Source organism: Pogona vitticeps, chromosome 3 (assembly GCF_051106095.1).
Source record: "Pogona vitticeps strain Pit_001003342236 chromosome 3, PviZW2.1, whole genome shotgun sequence".
Taxonomy (NCBI): domain Eukaryota; kingdom Metazoa; phylum Chordata; class Lepidosauria; order Squamata; family Agamidae; genus Pogona; species Pogona vitticeps.
This window is the reverse complement of record NC_135785.1, coordinates 232,501,374-232,518,740: the sequence shown is the minus strand read 5'-3', so window position 1 is coordinate 232,518,740 and position 17,367 is coordinate 232,501,374. Positions and strand designations below refer to the sequence as shown.

At 38.4% G+C, this 17,367-nt stretch overlaps 1 protein-coding gene and 1 long non-coding RNA gene across 11 annotated transcripts in view; one reads left to right on the top strand and one right to left on the bottom strand.

The window, feature by feature from the left end:
• ZBTB20 (zinc finger and BTB domain containing 20) overlaps nt 1–17,367 on the top strand; it is a 675,920-nt gene that overhangs the window by 224,345 nt on the left and 434,208 nt on the right. The window lies entirely within an intron of this gene.
• LOC144588024 (uncharacterized) overlaps nt 8,700–17,367 on the bottom strand; it is a 62,019-nt gene continuing 53,351 nt past the window's right edge. Inside the window, exon 4 of the long non-coding RNA XR_013543328.1 lies at nt 8,700–17,367. This exon is cut by the window's right edge and continues 19,355 nt beyond it. This is a non-coding gene — a long non-coding RNA (uncharacterized LOC144588024).

The window sequence follows — 17,367 nt, the reverse complement described above, 5'->3', positions numbered from 1 at the left end:
AGGAAGTTTGCTTTGTGCCAGACATATGTAGTGTGTTGGGGAAGGCTGATGGTCAGATTCCAAAAGATCTCCTGTATGGAGAATTAGTGCAGGGAAATCGCCCCAGAGGGAGACCATAGTTGTGATACAAGGATATCTGCAAGCAGGATCTGAAGGCTTTAGTAATGGACCTCAACAGAGGGAAACCTTGATATCTGAACATTCAGGCTGGAGGCAGGCGGTGCATCACGACCTCTCCCAATTTGAAGAGACACTTGTCCAGCAGACTGAGGCCAAGAGGCAGTCCCAAAAGCAGCAAAATCAGGGGGATGGACAGGGGACAGATTGCACTTGTCTGCAATGTGGAAGAAATTATCACTATCGAATCGGCCTTCTCAGCCACACTAGATACTGTTCCAAGTCCTCCATACAGAGCACATTACCATAGTCTCTCGAGTCTGAAGGATGCCTAAACTAAACTAACCTAACTAAAAGCATATTTTATTGTGCCCACTTCAGACCTGGCTAAGAGAAGCAGTGAAGCAAACATCAGACACTGACTTCCATTAAACCCCATTTAATGTGGTTTTAAAGGAACCTAAATATGTTGAAAAATAACAGTACTGTGCATTTCCTTTCTTTTCTCTGCAACAGTATGGCTGGAAACTTCAAAACACTGATTGTGATGCAGATTTAACTGACATTTGCAACGTAATAAACATTAACACTCAACATTTAGCTGCATTGACTCTATTGACAATTATCCTTGTATCCTAGCTGGTCTGAATTTTAATATAAAAGGCTGAACACGCATTCAGGTTACATGCATGATGTAAAGTTGAAGAAAAGAAAAACAGAAAAATGTATCTTTTAGTACAAAAGCAGTGGGAACAGATGCTATGGGCAATATGAATGATGTGTGACTTATTACGATTTTAAAAACAAACTTCAACTTGAAAGCTTTAAGTCAAGCAGCAGATGTTAATATCTATGCAGAATCCTGAGTCATGATCAGAAGTTTATTTGCTTTCTGCTAAAAGTCAAATATGGACTAAGACACATGAAATGGGACAGTTTTCTTTAATTTTCGTTAGTCTGAGATTGATAGTGACTCTGTAGTAGTCTATCACTTTTGTTGACAGATTCTTTTTCTCAATTAAAAAAATGAAACAAAAAATAATGACTGAGTTGAGAGTACATCAAGCAATGGTTTATGCTGCCACAATTTAGAATTCAAACCATACTCTGAGTTCCCAACTTATGAGCAAACCATAATTTAGACTTATTGATCTAATTAAGCTACTAGCTTTCATCTTTTCAGCACTCCAGCTTCTCAATTAATTCTGAAGGCAGTATAGCATTCCTTTCTGGCTGTGATTTTTAAGAACCATACTAAACAATGTACTTTCCCCCCTTTCCATTGAGATTTTTTGAAGGGGGCCACGGATAGGGTCAGGGGAGGAGGGATAGGAATGTACATGCAGCTGCTTGTACTATCTTATGTCATGACTTATGACTGCGTCATTTGAGTCCAGAGCCTGAGCACTAGAGTGCTTTTGGGAGGACAGTATGTTACACTCAGTAAACAAAACAGAGTCCTGTGACACCTTAAAATGTAACAAATACTGTATTACTGTAATGTTTATTGATCAAAGAAAAACTGAGAAATCGACTGTTGAGTTACAATTTATTAAGAAGTTTTGGTCTATCATGAGAAATTTCAGTCAGGATAGTAGACACTCCATATGTACATTGACTTACTTAGTGCAAGAATGTCTGTGCCATTAAACAATACATCCCATCTGTATATATATTGTCCCAATGTAAGGTTTACAACACTGAAATTGTTGAGACTGTAAAACATAACCTTCTCCATTTTGCTGTTTTTTGTAGACTTGAAATAAGAGAGGAAAAAATAGTGATACTTTTTATAATGGAAAAACTGAAGTCAAAAGCTGTATAAAATTCATCAGTAAACAAAGTGCTTTACAGTATACTCTGTGGACTATGTTAAATTGTTTAAGGCTGAATGATTGGGATTGCCACAGCATGATGAAATAGTGACGTATTTTGGTGCTTTCCCTCTTTTCTTTTCTTTTCTAGTCCAAATCACTTATGTATAGTCAGTTGTTATGCTATCCATAGAAAACTAAAAGGGTTCCCTTGTTTTATCATATATAAAATGATGTTTGTGAACATTTAATTGTAGCTCCTGTTAACTAGTTTAAACATTTTGTTCCTAGTTTTGGGAATATAATTCCCTATGTATGCAGAAAGTGTAGTGATATTACTTAATATTATTATTGCATCTGTTTGCTTTACAACTATGATACCAATTGCTTGGCTGTGGGTATGCACCCTATCTGCTGCCTTCTGTCTGGTGTGTTCTCTGTACTAAATCAAATTTCAGGAAATAACATTAATGAGAGAGCAACCATGCCTTATTCACAATATGGTCTGTTTGTCTTTTCAGAGTAATGGTAATACTTTCATCATCACTATAGAACAACACTACTTCATAAACAAATTATTATAGTGTCCTCATGATTAGACAACTGTGGACATTTCCATGTGTCCTACAAACATGATAGGCATTTTCCTAACAGTCCAGGTGGATTTTAAAATTGCCATTATCAGCTAGGAAAATACCAAGCCAATGATTAAGCACTAAAACAAAAAGTTGGGCTGAAAAATAAGTGTTTGTATGCATCCATGGCAGATGTCTGTCTGTCTGGCAAGTTAGGAAAATAAGCTATGAAGATTACACCTAGACAGAAGGTAGTAAGATATTACAAATTGTTTCTGAAGTTATCTTGAAAAGCTCTATGGAAATTTTATTACAGTTATGTTACATAGTTACAGTAGGAAATTTCAGCTACTTAACTTGTTGAAGTGGGCTGTACCTTTGAGGAAATGAATGTGGTCAAGTGGTTTCCAATTATGGGGAAATTGTCCAGTGTCACCTAGTTAGAAAGTGCTCCAAAATAGTTTACTAGTTCCCCATTTTGGTGGCACTCTAGGACTGGGCAGTTTGTTCAGAGTTTCACAGGCTCACTCTTCTCCTGGTTGACACAGTGATGAATCAGACTCCGGGCCCCTGAGTACTCCACCCACTAAGTTATTTAGCCAGCTAACTAGATAGGAATTTTATGAGGGTTGAATATAGTCTGGAGTAATTCTGTGTAATAACAAATCAAACAGCACAATCTTTTGATATTTATCTACTCAGAGAAAAGCCTCAAGAAATTCACTGGAGGTTGCTATCAGTTAAATGGTCACCAGACTTAAGCCTCAGGGATTTATAGTGAACATCATTGAAACGCAACCTGACATGTTTTATTTGAAAATTTCTAAAATCATCCTGTTTCAGAAACTGTGTTTGTTGTGCTGAGGGATACATTTGTGGAACACTATCAGTGCCAAAATAGATGACTACTCTTGAGAATTTGTGCAAATACATTTCTTCTCTTTTTATCCACAATTTCTTCTTTAAATAATAATATTTTTCCTGACTCTGTGGGTATTGTTAGATTGTAAACTTGCAGTCAGAGCCTTGTTAATTTTACGTTTGTACAGAGTTTACCTACTTCATGCAATTTATAAATAATTGAACTGGAATATAATATTGTCTTTGTTCAGTATTACTGCCATTTCATACTTATATTTCAGACATGTTTACTCTAATGTTAAATATTTTCAGATTTTTTATAAATTAACTATGTTGGGAAATTGCAACCATCTAGAATTATTGCTCAGAGTTTACAGAGAAAAAATAAATTCAACAAGGGGCACATCTAAATCAAAATTTTATAAAACAAACATTTCTCAAACATTGATTATGTTTCAACTTTTGTTTTCAACTAGTTTTCTAATTACTGTGTTGGAAGTAATTTCTCATTTGTGACCCAAATTGGATTTTTCTTCTTGTAAGAAATAATACGTTCAAGTTTAGATGAGAACATCTTCGAAGTGGAATAACTGGAGCCGTGTAAATGTTCCTGTTTCATTCATTTAGTGGCAATGATGGCAGAGTGTATGCACATGTGTGTGTGAGAGAGAGAAAGAGAAGAAAGAGAGTAAAAGTCTTATTTTACAAACTGGTATAACTGGTAGAGCTCCTTACAAAATGATAGAGTCCATGGTTTTAAAAGTGTCATTTAATCAATGTTACCTTTCAATTCATTTCTAAACTCTTTCATTTTATATGAGAAGCCCATGTGCAGAATCTAAGAGGCTTACTCTCTTACATAGAAATAAGGCTGCTAAGCTGCTAAAAATCTCAGCAGCTTAATATAAATGTTCAAATAAAAGATTAGTAATTTTAACTGTATAACCTTCAAGTATAATGAAAATAATAAGTAAAGAAATCCTAAGAAAAAGGTGAGAAAATGTCACTCCTTTTGGAAAGCAAAATAGATGCAAGTTGTGTAAAGAACAGAGGGAAGAATTAGGCTGGGAACATGTAAGATTTGGGGGATAAATCCAATGGTGAATTAGAAATTAATTAATTATGAGGATACCAATCAAATAATGTTACCTACACATTTTATTTGTAGCCTCCAGACCATGGATATTAAATATGTTGACAGCAATCTTATACACATACTAGCAAATGAGTTCAGTTCAGTAAGCCCCATTTAAACTTTGCGGACCTTACTTTCAACCATATATAGGATTGCCAGAATCTAGTGAGGGCACTAACTTGATGAGAGCATTGAGTCAATACTATAGCTTTTTCAAGTCCAGTCACTGAAATTTGTCTGGAATTTGATTCACTTTTTCCAGGGAAGAAACAAAGCACTGTGTCTTTGTTCCAACATGCTTTCTGGGTATTCTGAAAGAAAATGTGTGTTCCTTAAGGACCTATGTGTTAGCTAGGAGAGTTGCAACTTAGAGTAACAGATTTGAAGGTGTTATGGCTGCATAGATTCCAAATTTGATAATTTATTGTCAGATTAGAATGTGAAAAACATTATGTTACTCCAACTAATGAGACCATGTTATTTGTTTCACAACTATATCAGTCATTATCTGGAAGGTGAGTCATAGGACCACACACACTAGAACAGTGGTGTCGAACTGTGGCCCTCCAGATGTTCTTGGCCTTCAACTCCCAGAAATCCTGGCCAGCAGAGGTGGTGGTAAAGGCTTCTGGGAGTTGAAGTCTAAGAACATCTGGAGGGCCACAGTTCGACACCACTGCACTAGAAAGACTACTATTAACTACTGTTAATGACCCATGAGAATGTTGTGAGATTTGCTGATGGTTGGATTCTGAAAGATCTCCTGTATGGAGAATTAGTGCAGGGAAATCGCCCCAGAGGGAGACCACAGCTGCGATACAAGGATATCTGCAAGCAGGATCTGAAGGCCTTAGGAATGGACCTCAACAGATGGGAAACATAGCAGACTTCAAGGGAGCAAATTTCTTCTTTATTGGACCTAAAGCCTGCTTGATACCGTCATACATTCCTTTGATGTTACCTGTGCCTGCTGCTATCTCTATCTGAGAGCAGAGCTGAAGCCAATAATCGTTGGAACATCTCCTGGCAGCGTGTTGGACTTGGCTACGAGCAGCTCAAAGAGCTTGCACGTTGTACTCGCTAGGACAGGCTTTGTATGCTGCTAGAGCTTTCCTCTTATCCTCGATGGCTGGGATCAACTCCTCAGAATGGGCTTCGAAACAGTCAGCTGTCTTTTTAGTCTTTTTGCCAAATGTTGACAAGGCGGTGTTATAGACAGCGTTCTTGATATTTTCCCATCATTCAGGAGCATTTGCTTCAACCGGGCCTGGAAGGGTTTCCTCAAGTGCTTGGGAAAATTCCTCCACTTTTCTTTGATCATGAGTCTGGCTGATGTCAATACGTGGTCTTCCTTTCTTTTTGTGTGATACAATCACTTTGTTCACAATTTTACTCTACTACACACGAGGGAGTGATCAGTATCGCAATCAGCACTTTGGTAACTGCACGTGATCGTAATACAGTACTAGGAAGGCTAGAACGTCTAGTGATGATCAAATCGAGCTGATGCCAATGCCTGGATCTTTGATGTCTCCAGGAAACTCTGTGTTGAAGCTTCATATTAAAGAATGTGTTGCTTACACAAAGACCATAATAACAGCAAAACTCCAGCAAGCGTTGTCCATTTATGTTCATCTTTCCAGTACCAAAACGGCCTAGAGAAGTGTGCCAAGAATTTTGATCAGCACCAACTCCAGTGTTAAAGTCTCTGAGAATGAACCGTGTCTCTCTCTCAGGGACTTTTTTGATAATAGCTGCCAGATCATCATAGAATTTGTCTTTCACTTCTGTTGTGGACAGCAGTGTTGGTGCATATGCACTAATGAGGGTGACTGGTCCCACTGATGAGTGGAGCTGCAGAGACAGGATTCTTTCACTCCCCACCGTAGGTGGAACAATGGATCTCAGCAGAGTATTTCTGACTGCAAAGCCAACACCATATTCCCTGGCCACATTCAATGGTTTTCCCTGCCAGAAGAATGAGAAGTTTTTTTCTTTGACAGATCCCGAGTCTGGCAATCTCATCTCTTGCGGAGCAACAATGTCCACCTGCAGTCTACTCAGTTCCATGTCAATGACAGCTGTCTTGCGCACGTCATCTATTTCCTGCAGGTTGTCAGAAAAGCTGTAGTCAGAAAAGCCAGGGGTCATTGTCCGTACATTCCAGGTCCCCAGCTTTAGGGCAGAAGTAATTTCTAAGTGCCAGCTAATCCTAGATGGACTTTCAGTCAAATTATGAATCTGTCATGTCTGGTCATGCCTGGAAGGCAGTCCATCTAGGAGAAGGAAAACTCTGACTTCAGAGCCCCACTGAGGCGCCGCCATCTGCCTCCATGCCATGAGGGAACAGGCCAGGTAGGTGGGACTTGTTCAGCGCTGGAAGGCAGCCCATCTAGGAGAAGGAAAACTCTGAAGTCAAACCTCCACTGCCTTGTGGCTATATCCACCGATGGAAAAGGCTTCAGGAGTTAACCTCAAGGCAAAATCTGGAGCCGGAGTCCCGGAGACAGTTCGTGTCATTCTGTCAACTGCAACGTTGCTAAAACCAGTTGTATTTGGCTCTTGCCTTTCCATTGGACTATTTCAGCGATGTGGAGAGGGGGGATTTGCTGCTTGGGTAACAGCCTACCCTCCATAGCATTTTACCCAGGCTTTGTGCCCTGGAGAGGACACTCCAGCTTTGCGTATAGCGTCAAAACATTAGACGCTGTTCCAAGTCCTCCATACAGAGCATGTTACCATAGTCTCTCGAGACTGAAGGATGCCTATGATGATGATGTCTGGTCAGTAGCTCTATATGAAAAGATGACAGTGAAAATTAACATTTTGAAGAGATAATGCATCAAGAGACAACTCCATAGAGGCATGTAATTTTATTATTTTACTTGTGGTAGATTACAAAGAATATCATGGTCCATATCTAAATCAAGGTGTAGAGAAATATTTTACAATTTATAGCAGACTTGATCACTCTGCACACAACACTCAGCACTGTTGTGTTTTATGAGGCTTTTGCTGTCAATGGATGACTAGCACAGGTGTTTTCTGTATTATTGTTGTTTGTGGTCTTTTCCAAATTACGTCCTCTCATTTAGCTATGAACAAATTAATGCACTCACCAGTCTAGCAGATGTGAATGTATGTGCACATCTGTGTACTGTACTTGGTATCTTGTTCTCCTGTGCTGCTAACAAACTTGCAGATCCCTTCTATTTAGCCTTTGATCTCCATGAAGATTGTGGAGTCTGGATCTATAGACTTTTTCTGGAAACATCTGAATTAATAAAACAAAAATACCTGAGTGGGTAGATTAAAACCCATGGGATATAGATATTTATTATCTGTGGAAGCATGTATTTACTTCATTAACCCATTTATACTTATTTTTCTAAACATCGGAACAGAGAATCTTATTTCTGTTTTGTACTAATCCTTCAATATGTTTTAGAATGTGTGATTTCATTCAATTTTGCTGGTTCCACAAGATTGACTATGATTGTCTTCTTTTTCAGCAATGCAGACTGGGAGGCATTTGATGCCTTAAACCTGATTTTTTAATATATTTTGTAATTGATCCAACACATTGTTTTCTGCTTGTACTTAATGGTATTGATATTGAGAGGATTACTCGGGGAATTATCTGTAAAGACGCCTAATGTGTTTTAATGTGTTCACAGACCAAAGTAGACATGGCGTGGCCTCTCATGGCTCCCTCTGGCCTGTTTCTTGTTAACAAAGGCAAATATGGTAAAGCAAATGGGGAACACCAAGTGACAAATATCCTGCCTCCTCTTTTTTTTGTTTCGTTAAAAAAAGAGAAAAAGACACCCCCACCCTTTCCTCTCTTTTGGAAAATAATGCATTATGTTATTTCTTCCACCAATTTTCACTCCTTTTTCATCTGAAACTAGTCTAACTCTCCACCATTATGCAGCAACCAGACGAAGATGACATGACTATATTTGAATGTAGATTTTTGTACATGGAAAAAAAATAAAACATCTCCTGAAAATAAGCTCTACTGTGTTTTTTGGAGCAAAAATTAACATAAGACCCTGTCTTATTTTCGGGGAAACACGGTATAGGTCAAGTTTTGTCATGTGTTTCATCCCTTACTCACTTTGTTCTGGCTGATTATACATAGTCACTGAGGGAATATAGTTTTATCTTGTATTTTCTCATTTATTTTTCTAACTGTTTTATTGGTTGTTATGTATCGCCACGTCACTTCTGACGACCCTATGAATAAGCCATCTCCAAAATAGCTTGTCCTTACTAGCCCTACTCAGTTCTTGCAAATTCAAGTCTATGGCTGCCTTTAGGGAGTCAATTAGTCTTGTATTTTCTCCTTTCTTCAACCTTTCCCAGCGTTACTGTCTTTTCCACAGAATCTTGCCCAAAGTAAGAAAGCCTCAATTTCATCATTTTTTGCTTCCAAAGATAGTTCAGGTTTCATGTCCTGTAGGATCTACTTGTTCAACTCTGGCAGTCCATGGTGTCTACAAAGATCTTCTCCATCACAATATTTCAAACTACTGGTATTTTTTTCCTGTTTAGCCTTCACACCAATACATGGTGATTGGGAATACAATAGTGTGAATTATATTGATATTTCTTCCAATTTTCACTCCACCTTCATCTAAAACTAGTCTAACTCTCCATATGATATGATGTATATACAGATTGAATAGATAAGGGGATAAATGCATGCTTGTCTGACACATTTGTTTATAGGAAGCCATTACATCTCTGTATTCTGTCTTAACCGTAGCTTCTTGTCCACAGTACGGGTTACGCATCAGGGTAATCATGCTCAGACACAGCCATTTCTTTCAAAACAACCCACAGTACAACAACAGTTGAAAAATACATTTTCCCTGTATGTAAAATATTGGTTTGAGGTTTGAATGTGATCTAATTGAAGAACCCATAATATGCCCATGCTTTTTTTCTGGCCCACAGGTAGTCTGGAGGATTATATAGTGCTCTCAAAAACATCTGAAAATAAGCAAAACAGTTTCCAGCTCTGTAGCCAGTACTTGGCCATGTTTTATTTATTTACTTCCCTGTTTAATTTAAAACATAGGTATGCATTGATTTGTGTATATTTTCAAATGCCTTTTTAAGGCCATGATAAATAACACATGCATCTCAGAAATTTTGGAATAATTCTTAATTTCTTTAAATATGTATACAGTATATGAAAAGTCTGGTGTGTTCCACATATATATAGTGTTAGAAAACAGAGGAATACCACTTCATGTATTAGTGCCTCATTTTAGGCAAACATTTGCTCAGGACTGAAATGTACTGGTCCACAACTGCTTTCCGTTTAATTTTTTTAATACTGCTGTGCCATTGATTCAGAAAAGTGGTTGCAGATTAGGAATTAAGAACAGGAAATTGATAAGGCTTTTCTCTTGGACCAGACATTTCCCATACCTTATTAAATGTACATGTATCAGATATCTACTGATCATTTGGGACTAATTCACAATAGAGTTAATAGCAAATTTGTTCTTTCTTGCTCTCAGAAACTACCTCTGAAACTTATTTCTTCATATGTTCTTGAAGGTTAGAATACATGTAAAATATTGGGATGATTGGTAATTTTTATTAATTTCATTCATGTTTTATTCATCACAATGCATTGTTAATATTCCAAACTCAGCTATTTTATTGATAATATTATGTATTAAAGCAAAAGTGTAAGTAATCCAGAGAGTAGAATATGAGTTAAATTTAAATAGGTTAAACTTTAAATGCAAATAGATTAGCAAGCTATACTCTTTTTCAATGTTCCTTGTTTCATTGGGTACCCATTTCCCCATTTTTCTGTTTTTACTAATTAAAAAAAGCACCAAGTACAGAACCCTGCCAGTATGGAATGAACTTGTACAAACTATGTTAATAATTTAAAACATGCATACTTTGACTTCCCTTCCTGTATTGAAAGAATGTTTCCCAAAATACAGGTTGCATTTTTACTGGTAAGAACTGAAGTAGTTTAAAACTGTGTGGAACACTTGAGTAGCCTATATAAACAAGCTCTTCAAAGAATAAATCTGAGTGGTATGTGGAGCAGCAAAGTGCAGTTTCGGAGTAGAAACAGCATTTTCCCATTTATGACATACAGGATGTGGGAAAAGTAGTACAGAGACCTCTGAACTTTTTTCTCCTTTACTTATATTTGCCCCAATATTTAAATAATGTCTTTGAAATCACTCTATTTATGGGTATTATACATGACACATTTGAGAAATAAATAGAATATTTGTAGACTGATCTGGGCACCATATGCACTGTACATTTAATGAAAATTCACATGATGAAATAATGCAAGGTATTGACTCCTTGAAGGAGCTGGGATTACAGAGTGAAATAAAGATTTAGAGTTAGCTGAGCTGCTTCTGTTATCTAATATATGAGAGCACTGTATATATGGACTGAAAAGTAGCTTGATTCCAGTCCACAGGGATTACACTGGGTAAAAAACTGTAAACTGGAGGGTCAGAAAAAGTATAACAAATGTTCAGTGTTTATAGAGAACACTTTAAAAAGGGGGATTGTCACTTTAAGAGAAACACTTTTAGTATATTGCTTTTCTAAAGTACACTGGTATAAACACTACACTGGAACATTTCATTAACATTTGGAGAACAATAAAGAAACAGTTTAATACGGTAATATGTTTTAGTGGCCTTAGTAGAACCCTACTTAACACAGTGGGATTTTCTACAGCACACAGAGGTAGAAAACATTTATGTATACATTTGCTGTGTGGGACTTCCTCTGTCTAGGCGGCATGTGGTTTAAAGCAGTTTTCTCCTGCAGTTCACCAATGAAAGAGACATTTCTAAAATATAGTGTTTTGCAAGTGAGGTCTAAATTTGCTCCTGTAAAGGTCAGATTCCAAGCAGCGTTGTAGTATTTTGTAAAGCATACTTATAATTATCAAATACATAGGTAAAGCACTTTAATTTAAAATACTGCATCTGATTTTATACAGAAAGCCATTGTGATGCTTGTTAAGGCAATCTGTCAGTATATAAATATATAAAGATTCAACGGCTGTATACCTGTTAATATTCCTGTTTGGATAAACAAGAAGTGCTTTATTTCTTGCTTGTATGTTTACCAGGCATTGAGCTTGCTGTTCTAGGAAACAGGCTGCTGAGCAAGATGGATCCTTGGTCTGCTCCAGCAGGGCTGGTATTATGTTCTTCATATTGGGAAGGGCAATTTAGAGCATTGTAAACTATTATAAATATGGACACCCTGTAAAAGATCCATGGAACAAAGGCAGCTTTTTGTTTTGTTTTGTTATTTTGGTGCAAACACAACTTCTGTTTTTAAATATACAAAGTTTCAAAAAGCAAAGATATTGGAATTCTTTTGGAGAATGAAAATAGTGGTTTACTGTTGCTCCGTCGTCTCCCCATAACTGTATCTGATGGCTTGTTGCATTTGTGTTACTTTGTTTGTACCCTTAAGCTAAGTGGGTCTCAAAACACAGGGAGAATACAAACACATGTGATTTATATATAAAAGGGCACCATTTTATCGCTTGCAGCAGTAGTATCTCAGGCACATTGGGAATGGATCCAGTGCATATGTTGACCTGAGCGGTAGCTACTGACAGCCCATCACTGAGCCCCTGATTCTGGGTTCTATCAGAAGTGACAGGCTGGTGAGACCACAGAGGTGCAGAACCACTTAGAGACTCTTAGATACTTGGGGTCAGGTAAGGCCAGGGCCCCTGACCTCCAAAATAGATCAGATCAGAAGTTTTTCCCCAGCTCCTTGAAAGGACAACAAAAGTAACTATATACATGTAACAAACCCTCAGTAATAGGAGGGAAATGGAAGCCAATGAAGCACAGTGGTGCCCCGCTTAACGATTACCCTGCTTGATGACGAATCCTCTTCACGACAATGTTTTTGTGATCGCAATTGCGATCGCAAAACGATGTTTTAATGGGCTTTTTCGCTTCCCGATGATCGGTTCCCTGCTTTGGGAATTGATTCTTCGCATTACGACGATCAAAACAGCTGATCGTCGGGTTTTCAAAATGCTCACAATGGCTCCCCACTGTTTTTAGGAGCCATTTTTCGCTGCACAGGCATCGGAAAATGGCCGCCGTATGGAGGATCTTTGCTGGACGCTGAGGTTTTTAGCCCATTGGAACACATTGAGCGGTTTTCAATGCGTTTCAATGGGCTTTTTAATTTCGCTTGACAAGGATTTCGCTCTACATTGATTTCGCTGGAAAGGATTATCCTCATCAAGCGAGGCACCACTGTACCAGCAGGTACTTCCCCTTCAGTACCCCACAGGAGGAACAGAATCTAGCCTGCTTCCCTCCTGTTCGCTTGTTTTGACACCAACCCCTCTCTCTACTAAAGCAGTGTGTCTCCCCAGCTGCACTGCCATTACTCTTCTGGGCCTGCCACTTTGGGCATAATACTTGGATGCCCAGGTAAGTTTGTGTCTGATGTTTTCTTTTTGACCTTTACTGGTAAACTAAGGGTCTGTCCAAACTGGCTGTTGAGATGGGCTGCAAAGGGCCTGTTGAGGTTAGGGAAAGAGACAATGTGCAATTTGACGTGCTTCACCTGTTTGAATGGCACCTTGTAGCCTGATCAGCTGTCCTTGACTGTCTGACTGCCATTCAGTTTTCTCCTTCTCTTCCCCCACTCCCTGCTTCCCTTCTTCTTTTCCCTCACTCTCCCCCTAATTTCTCTCTCAAACTCTCTTTGTAATCTGCAGCTGGAAATTTTCAGGTTTTTTAAAATGTCATTTTCAGCAGTTGCCCAAGTTTTGCCATGTCAAGACTTCTTGCCAAGACTTTTCCCTGGAGCAATGAGATTTCTCAGCTTCCCTAAAAAGTGAAACCTGCTGGAGGCTGCTATCTCGCAGCTAAAAATTGAATGTGCCAAAAGAATGAATTCCCCTACCACTGGGCCAGAAAGATGTGCAACAGCTCCTAAAGGGGAAGGATAGATAGTCCTAAGTAGAAACACTAGATGTCTATTTTTTAAATCCAAATCATACCATGAGCAAGCCATATACCATATCTATGTGCCAGTGTGGACAGGCTCCTCGTCTTAAAGAACAATTGATGAGATACAAGAAGTACAAAGAATGAATGCTGTTCCTGACCTTCCCTATTTTTCCTTTGCCCTAGTCTTCATTTCACTTTGTTCTTGCCTTTCTCCTACTTTAAAATTGTATTTTTATTGTAAATTGTCATTGTTGTAAGCCGCCTAGAGTGGTCCTATGTGATTCAGATAGGCGGGATATAAAATAAATAAATAAATAAATAAATAAATAAATAAATAAATAAATAAATAAATAAAAATGGGTGTCTCTTCTTTACTTGGCTGTCAAAGAAGGGTTTTTTGGCCAAACTGAGGTGTCTGTCCAATCATAAGTACAAAACGTTTTTGTACTTACTGTTGTTATCAAGATTTTGAGAACTTTGAAATATCGCACAGCCTCTCACCCTTAATGAAAAACAACACTATTTTTTGCTTGAAGTGTGATTTCTTTCCTTTTTTTTTTCTTTGAGAAATCACACAGTTTTTATACATATTTCTCAAAGAAAATATTTTTTTTACTCCCGGGAAAACAGAACACCAAAACACTTAAATATTCATTTTTGAGATTTCTCACTTTCCCTCAAAAATAAATATATATTCATTTTCCTACTCTAGGAAAAAGTCTTGGCAAGAAATCTTGACATGGGAAAACTTGGGCAACTGCTGAAAATGACATTAAAAATCGTTATAACCCTTCTTTGAATGTATTCCTTTTTGAATAAGTATCTTGCAAGGTAATTTGCTTTCCTTTGGGAAGCTTTCTCTCATTATCGTTAACATTGTCCAGGAAATCCTAATGAAGGAGAAGGTAATTGGGACAAATGTAAAATTTCAGTATGGAAAAGAGAAAGAGTAACCTTACAATCGGACATTGACATTCACTACAGAAGTCTACAGTCACTAGTGTTTGATTGCAGAGGTAATCCCTCAGGGGATTTACCGATTCTAGTAAGAACTTATAGAAGAAAAAGGTAATTTTATGCAATTGGAATAACAGTTTCCATAAAAATGTTTCCTGTGGCCTGGAGATCTATAGAAGTAATTTTATACACTTAGACTTTCCCATGCCCAACACTAAACTGCTTTTGAGAGAGACAGAGTTTCCAAAATATTGATATGGGATGATGCTATTCAAAGTGAAAGAAGAGCAGCTAATCATGCATTGTCCAAGGAGGCTTGATGTTGAGATGAGACTTATTATCTGTCCAGGGCCTGATCATTCTTCTCTGTCTCCACCTCATACCAAAAGTGTGAGAGGTGTTAAAGTGACTCTTCTGTCTAGCATTCTTCTCTCTCAGTCAGTTTCTACGAGATATCCTGTTTATTTGGCAGGTATGCATAGGAGTGAGTTGAGTCCCTGATGTGGAAGCCCTGGTCTTCGGTAGTGTGTGGGGAGGGGCAGTGTAGGCTCAGGGATTAGTCTTTGGAAGTCCTAAATCAGAGATCTTTGTCTTGAAAGGCTCTTGATGGACTGCTTTCTGAAATCCATAGATCGGTGTCAGACACCTTTTTCTATGATGCCATTGGCCCAGATTTGTCTGTCAATCGCTAACATCTGCCTGTGGTAAAGAACTCTCTGTGATTTTTTTTTTTGAAGTCCTACAAGGATTTTTCTTATTCTTGGATTTTGTTCTTTGGGCCATTTAATGCAACATATGTGAAGGCAGATAATTGTGTAGACAGATGTGTGTATGCATATTATTAATTTTGTCTATTTTTAGATACACATTAGGTAAAGGTAAAGGTTCGCCTTGACATTTAGTCCAGTCGTGTCCGACTCTAGGGTGTGGTGCTCATCCCCATCTCCAAGCCATAGAGCCAATGTTTGCCCAAAGACAGTTTCCGTGGTCATGTGGCCAGCGCGACTAGACACGGAACGCCGCTACTATTCTGCTGTGGTGGTACCTATTTATCTACTCGCATTTACATGCTTTTGAACTGCTAGGTTGGAAGCAAGATGCACACTGAATCCTTATTTATTTCACTTTATTTTATTTTATTTATTTCTACTATTATATATTGCCCTATTAGTACACATGTAATGCAACATATGGAACAAAATGACCAACATGAATTTAACCCCACTCCGGGAGGCAGTGGAAGACAGGAGGGCCTGGCGTGCTCTGGTCCATGGGGTCACGAAGAGTCGGACACGACTTAACGACTAAACAACAACAATGCAACATATATTATGCACATTTTACAGCGCCTGAGGAGAAAAATGCGTGGTATTATCCAAAAATTGTCAGGATTACTTGGATTATAGATCAGTTTTTTCTATGTAAGTACATGCCTAAAGAAGTTCAAGACTGGCCATCTCTTTCAAAAACATGTTCTGTGAATTATGCAGAGATAAATTGTTTCTGAGATAACTCCTTTTTTTTAATCTACGCATATTATTGGGCAACTCAACATAATCACTTTCTTATCTTGTTTTCAGATTAGAGGTAACTTTAAAGTCAGTCAGGTGAAGAGTGTTTCTATAGTGTTAATCACTTTTACTTTACTTCTCCAAAGCAAGAGCTGTGTTAGTCTGTTACAGTAAAACCAGCCATCTTTTAAGACTAACATTGTTTATTCAGAATAAACTTTTATGGATTGTAGCCCACTGCATCAGCTGAATCATCTTCTATTGTCAACAACATTCAAAAACCGATCAAAATTCTTATCAAAGCACACTATACCCTCTAATTTGCTCCAAAGAGTCTCCCAATCTTCTGTAGCAAATTTTATGGGGGAGGGGAGAGAGACTGATGCTGTTCTGTTGATGTACAGAGAAAATTGAGTAAACCCTAACTTTTCTCTTGAAACACAATTGCTTCTGATATTATCACTGTGGCACTTTTACAAGTATGCACCGCAGAAGACTTCACTAAAAAATTTAGGCTGCTGTCCTATGCAATTGTTGTTATGTACCTTCAGATTAGAAACAATTTAGGGTCTATCCAGTCCAGAATGGCAGTTTTGGATGTGGGGTGGATCAGAATACAAAGGATTTTTTAAGTTGATGTGCCATTTGGTATGCTCCTCCCATCTGACCCCTTGCAGCCTGATCAGCAGCCAATGAAGTGCTTTCTCCGATCATCTGGGTCCTGTTCTGTTTTCTCCCTTTCCCCTCCCCGATTCCTTTTGCTTAATACCCTCCCCCACTTTCTCTCTCAAACTCTCCCTCCGAATCTGCAGCTGCTGAAGGTTGCTATCTCGAAGCTAAACAAGCTAAGCATGCTGAAAGAATGAACCCCCTACTGCTAGGCTAGAAAGGTGTGGCACAACTCTTAAAAGTAGAAGGGTGGATAGTTCTAAGTACAAATACTAGCACAGAAGGTCTTTTATTTCCTATTGAAACCGTGCTGTCAGTGATATACCATATCTGTGCCACTGTGGAAGGCCCTCATAATGACCCTAACAAAGCTTTCAAGCTAAGTGAGATACAGTGGTGCCTTGACCTATGAGCAGCCCAACTTACGACCATTTTGAGTTACAACCAGCTCCGGCCACAAAGTTTTGCTTTGACTTGCGGACAGAGCTTCCAGTTACGAACAGAAAAAGGCAAGGAAAAAGGCGGGAAATTCAGATTGCTAACCGATTGTAGGCGAAGAGGCTGCTTCTTTGTAGCTCTTTTGCCCCAATGGTTGGAGTGAGTGTGATCGGAGGACCCTTTGGACTGCCTGGCAAGGTAAGGTGCTGCTTTCTGCTTTTTACCTGGGTGGGTTTTGCACATGGTTTTGGGCTAGGGAGGGTTTTTTCCCATTTCTGATGGGGC